Genomic DNA, 6000 nt, shown 5'->3' on the forward strand with positions numbered 1-6000 from the left:
TGTTTTTATGAACTTTATTCATCAAAAAAAATGAAGAAAAAAAATCTACTCGACTGTTTTCAATATAATAATAATACATGCTTTTTAAGCAGCAAATCAGAATATTAGAATGATTTCTGAAGAATCATGTGACTGGAGGAATGATGTTAAAAATTTAGCTCTGAAATCACAGGAATAAATTACAATTTTAAAAAATATTTCAAACAGAAAACAGCCAACAATATTTTAAAATTGTACTCTTTTTGCTGTACTTTGGATCAAATAAATGCAGGCTTGGTGAGCAGAAAAGACTTCTTTAAAGAACATTGCAAATCTTACTGTTCAAAAACTTTTGACTGGTAGTGTGTGTGTGTGTGTGTGTGTGTGTGTGTGTGTGTGTGTGTGTGTGTGTGTGTGTGTGTGTGTGTGTGTGCGTGTGCAGATAGATAAAACACACACACACAGCTGCTTAAAAGTTTGGCATCACTAAACTTTTAGTGTTTTTTATATATTTTCTGCTCACTTAGGCTGCGTTTATTTGACTAAAAATACAGAAAAAAAACAGTAATATTATGAAATATTATTGCAATTTAAAATAGTAGTTTTCTATTTTGTTATACTTTTTTTTATGTGATGCAAAGCTGAATTTTCATCAGCCATTACTCCAGTCTTCAGTGTTACATGATCCTTCAGAAATCATTCTAATATGCTGATTTATGCGCTGCTTAAATTTCTGATACTTTTTTCAGGATTCTTTGATGAATAGAATGTTAAAAATAACAGCATTTATTCATAGTAGGAATCTTTTCTAACAATATAAGTCTTTACCACCACTTTTTTTAAATGAATTTAACACATCCTTGCTGAAAAAAAGTATTCATTTCTTTCAAACAAAGACAAAAAGAAAAAAATTACTGACCCCAAACTTTGAATGGTAGTGTATATTGTTACAAAATATTTATATTTTAAATAAATGCTGTTCTTTTTCATGTTTTATTAATCAAAGAATCCTGAAAAAATATATCACACATTCCAAAAAAAATATTAAGGAGCAAAACTGTTTCCAACATTGATAATAAATCAGCATTTTAGAATGATTTCTAAAAGATCATGTGACACTGAAGACATATATACACATACATATACATATATATATATACACATATGAGCTACAAGCCAAAACTCTGACCAGAAACCAATTACATAGAAATTACATTGACCAATCAAAGGACATTACGACAAAGTGAACACTGGTGACATTAGAACATTCATGTCAGCAACGGCAGGGTCAATCAGTGTGGACAAAAACCCCTCAGTCCAGCCTGCTGCAGGTCACTCAATATGCTGATGCCATCTAGCTGTCGCTACGCAACACAACTCCGAGTCACAGATGTTAGGAACAAAAGCCAAGCTTCAATTCATCTCCTTTAAGTCCGTCTGGACACCAGTTGCCCAACTTCCTTCTGTCAACAGATAGATGGCAAGCATTACCAACCTAACAATAACGTTTCAAATTCAGGCTTGCGAATAAATATGGAAAAAAGTCTGTTTGAGTGAGCATGGAGCCTATAATTACGCTGCGTCCTGCGGCATTGCTGGCTATTCCATCAGAAAACGTCAACGTTACTGAGAAAACATCTTGCTTTATACAATTTTTGAGACGACATATTAAGGCAAAACAAGTTTTCACTAAACCTCTTGGGTATTCTTACTAAATAAGACCAGCTTTACAGAACATTGCATAGCCATGAAGCACACATTTCTGTGAATAGCATAATTTCCAGTAAACTGTGCACATAAAGTGGTCAAATTAATGTGATTATATTCTTATCTGGACTAGAATTGACAAATGGGAAAAACAGGATTACAAATTGTAAACAGTAGTTAATTGTTCTTACACCCTGAATAGCCTATATAAATATAAATAATATAAATAAATAAATATATAAATATATAAATATAACAGGTTTCTCAAGCCAGGTGGTGAATTAGACCAGGGGCTCATCTCGTTCCAAAATGCATCACAAACTGCTTGACAATTGCATTTACAACACAATTAACTATACAAACTTGTGTAACCAACTATTCCTACACTGCATGTACTTCTGCGTAAAAGGCTGTGCGGCATGCGCATTGCAGTTAAATACACAGACACACACGGTCATGGATATCTGTGAGCATAGTCTTCGGTTAAACTGCATTGCTTTTAGAAGCGTCAATTCAGTTGTTGCATATAGTTTAATGTCTTTATTTTGGGATTATCAAAGTAAATTATAACTCAAATTTGAGTTTTTACTGGGGCACAGCAGATTTTCACTGGGGCACGTGCCCCAGTAAAAAGGGTCTAGCAACGCCCCTGCCCTAAAGCAAACCCGGCGGCTTCATAGCTGCATCCATGTTAGCACGTCACGTTTGATGTGGTAATTTCACAGTAGGCATACACACAGGTTCGAAGACTCGTTCTCGCCCCCTACAGTGCAATTTGGCTAGGTATACATCCGCGCTAAAATATCAAGGTGAAAGTCATCATAGCTTGCGTAGTATAGACCCAGCTCCCAACCCAACTTAGAACCGAGAATAGATTAACGGCAATATTTTTTTTATCGCCCGATAAGAGAAAGTGCATTTGATCCAAAGCACAGCAAAAACAGTATAATTTTGAAATATTTTTACTATTTAAAATAACCATTTTCTATTTAAATATATTTAAACATGTAATTTATTCCTGTGATTTCAAAGCTGAATTTTTAGCATCATTACTCCAGTCACATGATCCTTCAGAAATCATTCTAATATTCTGATTTGATGCTCACAAAAATATGTATTATTATTATTATTATTGTTGAAAACTGTTGAGTAGAATTTTTTACCGGTTTCTTTGATAAATAGAACATTCACAAGAACAGCATTTGACTGAAAAATAAATATTTTGTAACATTATAAATGTCTTTATCATCACTTTTGATCCTTGCTAAATAAAAGTAGTACTTTTTTATAATTTCTTATAAAAAAATTAGTAATGACAGACTCCAAGTTTTTGAATGGTATAGTGTATAATGTTACAAATGCTTTTCATTTCAGAAAAAAAAAAGATTTTTGGATTCTATTCATCAAAAAATCCTGAAAAACAAATTACTCAACTGTTTTAAATATTGATAATAATAATAATAATAATAATAATAATAACTGTTTCTACTTTTGCTGCATTTTGGATCAAATAAATGCAGGCTTGGTGAGCAAAAGAGAATACTTTTATTCTTTTAAATATTACCGTTCAAAAACTTTTGAATGGTAGTGCATATATATAAAACATGTACAGATCCTTTCTTGACGTACATTAGAATGTCTGGGAAAATGGGGGAAATCCGGAAGTAGGACTGGTTAACAATGTCTTAAAGGCAGGGTTTAGTGAAGGGTCACTGGGCTGATGATTAGAATCAGGTGTTATATCAAAAAGACATCTAAAATTTGGTGGTCTAAAATACTCAAGAGTGGAGACTCCATCCTTTTTGTACAGAAGTCAACAGTTGGCTATGAAACTGCAGTTCAATTACACACATGTTCAAGATAAGAGAGAGCGCAAACACAAAAAACATGGAGGAAAGAGAGGCTGCGAGAGGAAGTGCTTGGTGTTCAGAAAAACAGGACATTAAGTTGGCTGTACTCCATCAGATTCCTTTAGAACACAGGAAGCCTTTCAAGATGTCAGCAATGCTAGTTGGCAGCAGAACTTTCCTCAAAATATATCTATAAATCACAATAAATGAAACATTATAGAAACAAAAAAAAAGATATTTTTAGAAATACCGATCTCAACCTCATCTCCTGCACACCTACACAAGGGGCTGTTCATACAGAAGCGTACCAGAAAATCAGAGGCCTCACAGCTCAATTTTCATTTCTAATTTTTTTGTAACTCGTTTAAAATTTCATACCATAAGACATGATACAATAGCCTCTCAAAAGTTTGTAAGATTTTTAATGGTTTTTAAAGACGTTTCTTGTGCTTATCAAGGCTGCATTTATTTGATTAAAAATACAGAAAAAACTGTAATATTATGAAATATATTTTAATGTAAAATAACTGTTTTCTATGTGAATATATTTTAAAATGTAATTTATTCCTGTGATACAAAGCTAAATTTTCAGCATCATTATTCCAGACTTCAGTGTCACATGATCCTTCAGAAATCATTCTAATATGCTGATTTATCATCAATGTTGAAAACAGTTGTGCTGCTTAATATTTTTTTGGAACCTGTGATACTTTTTTCAGGATTCTTTGATCAATAAAAGGTTCAAAAGAACAGCATTTATTTAAAATAGAAAGGTTTTCTAACAACATACACTACTGTTCAAGCGTTCAGGGTCAGTACATTTTTATTCTTTCTTTTTTTTTTAAGTTATATATTTTTGGGCTTTTATGCCTTTAATGGACAGGACAGTAGAGAGATGACAGGAAATCAATGGGCAGAGAGAGGGGAGTAGGATTGACAAAGGACCTCGAGGCGGGAATCGAATTCGGGTCGCCGTGAGCACAGTTGCGCTATATGTCGGCGCACTAACCACAGGGCCATCGGCGCCGACCTTTCTTTTTTTTTTTTTAAGAAATTAATACTTTTATTCACCAAAGATGTGTTAAATTAATAAAAAGTTGCATAGATTTATATTGTTAGAAAAGACTTTTATTTTAAATAAATGCTGTTTATTTTAACTTGTTTTTCATCAAAGAATCCTGAAAAAAAAAAAAAAAAAAAATCACAGGTACCAAAAAAATATTTGGCACTAATAATTCTAATAATAAATCAGCATATTAGAATGATTTCTGAAGGATCATGTGACACTTAAGATTGATAAATTCAGCTTTGCATCACAGAAATAAATATTTTAAAGTAAATTAAAATAAAAAAAACATTATTTTATATTTTAATAACATTTTTCAATATTACAGTTTTTTTATGCAGCCTTGAGTGTGAGAGACTTCTTTAAAAAAAATTACAAGTCTTATTGACCCCAAACTTTTGAGCGGCCATGTGTATATATAGCATAAAGTATTTGTTTGCAATATTTTTTGTTTTGACAATTTAAATGACTTTACTGTCACTTTAGATTGATTTAACACATCTTTGCTCAATAAAATTATCGCTATTATTATTATTTTTTCATCTTACTGATCCCAAACAGTAGTGTATTGATTTTTGATATAGTATGGTACCCCACATAAATAATTATACTTTTTGTATTTCACGACTAATTAAGTACTATGTTAACTAAAATAAAAATATATTTGCTTACATATTTGCAGGTTTCTTATTGGCTCAACAAAAGGTAAACATCATGCGTAACTAAACATTAATTATGGAGAGTTTACAAGCTCCTGGCTAAGTTCTTCCTTAAATGGTTAGAACCACTGATGTCGCATGGACTATTTTAACAATGTCTTTAATACCATTCTGGGCCTTGAACATGGTAGTAGTGTTGCTTTCTATGCAGGATCAGAAAGCTGTCGAATTTAATCAAAAATATCTTAATTTGTGTTCCAAAGATGAACAAAAATCGTACAGACGGTGCAACCCTTGCCCAGTGTCCATGTGTGTTCCAATACAAGAATACAGAAAGAGGAAGTCACTGTATCAGTTATTTAGGTTATAAAGAGTTGAAAAGGAAATGTCTTGGACACGTCTCAAAGAAATTCTTATGTCCTTTTCACATTCTTTTAGGGGAAAAAAAGCAAATAAAACAATGACATCCACTGTGTTAAGACCTTTTCACATCAACGGCCACGGAAGCTCAACTCCCACAAAGTTTAAACGCTTTATTGAAGTGACTTTCATTCTCATTAAGCAGCTGTCAGTCTCTTATGAAACGAAGACCCTCATACACACAAGTCCTAGAATTCCAACACTGTTACCTACAAAAACACACCCAATAAATATACGCATTGGAACAACAGCGGTACCTGACACAGGCAATGGTGTGTTTGCTAAATGAGACGGATGCAGAAAGAACAAGGGAAGGTTA

The sequence above is a fragment of the Garra rufa genome, chromosome 12 (assembly GCF_049309525.1).
Source record: "Garra rufa chromosome 12, GarRuf1.0, whole genome shotgun sequence".
In the NCBI taxonomy this organism is placed as follows: Eukaryota; Metazoa; Chordata; class Actinopteri; order Cypriniformes; family Cyprinidae; genus Garra; species Garra rufa.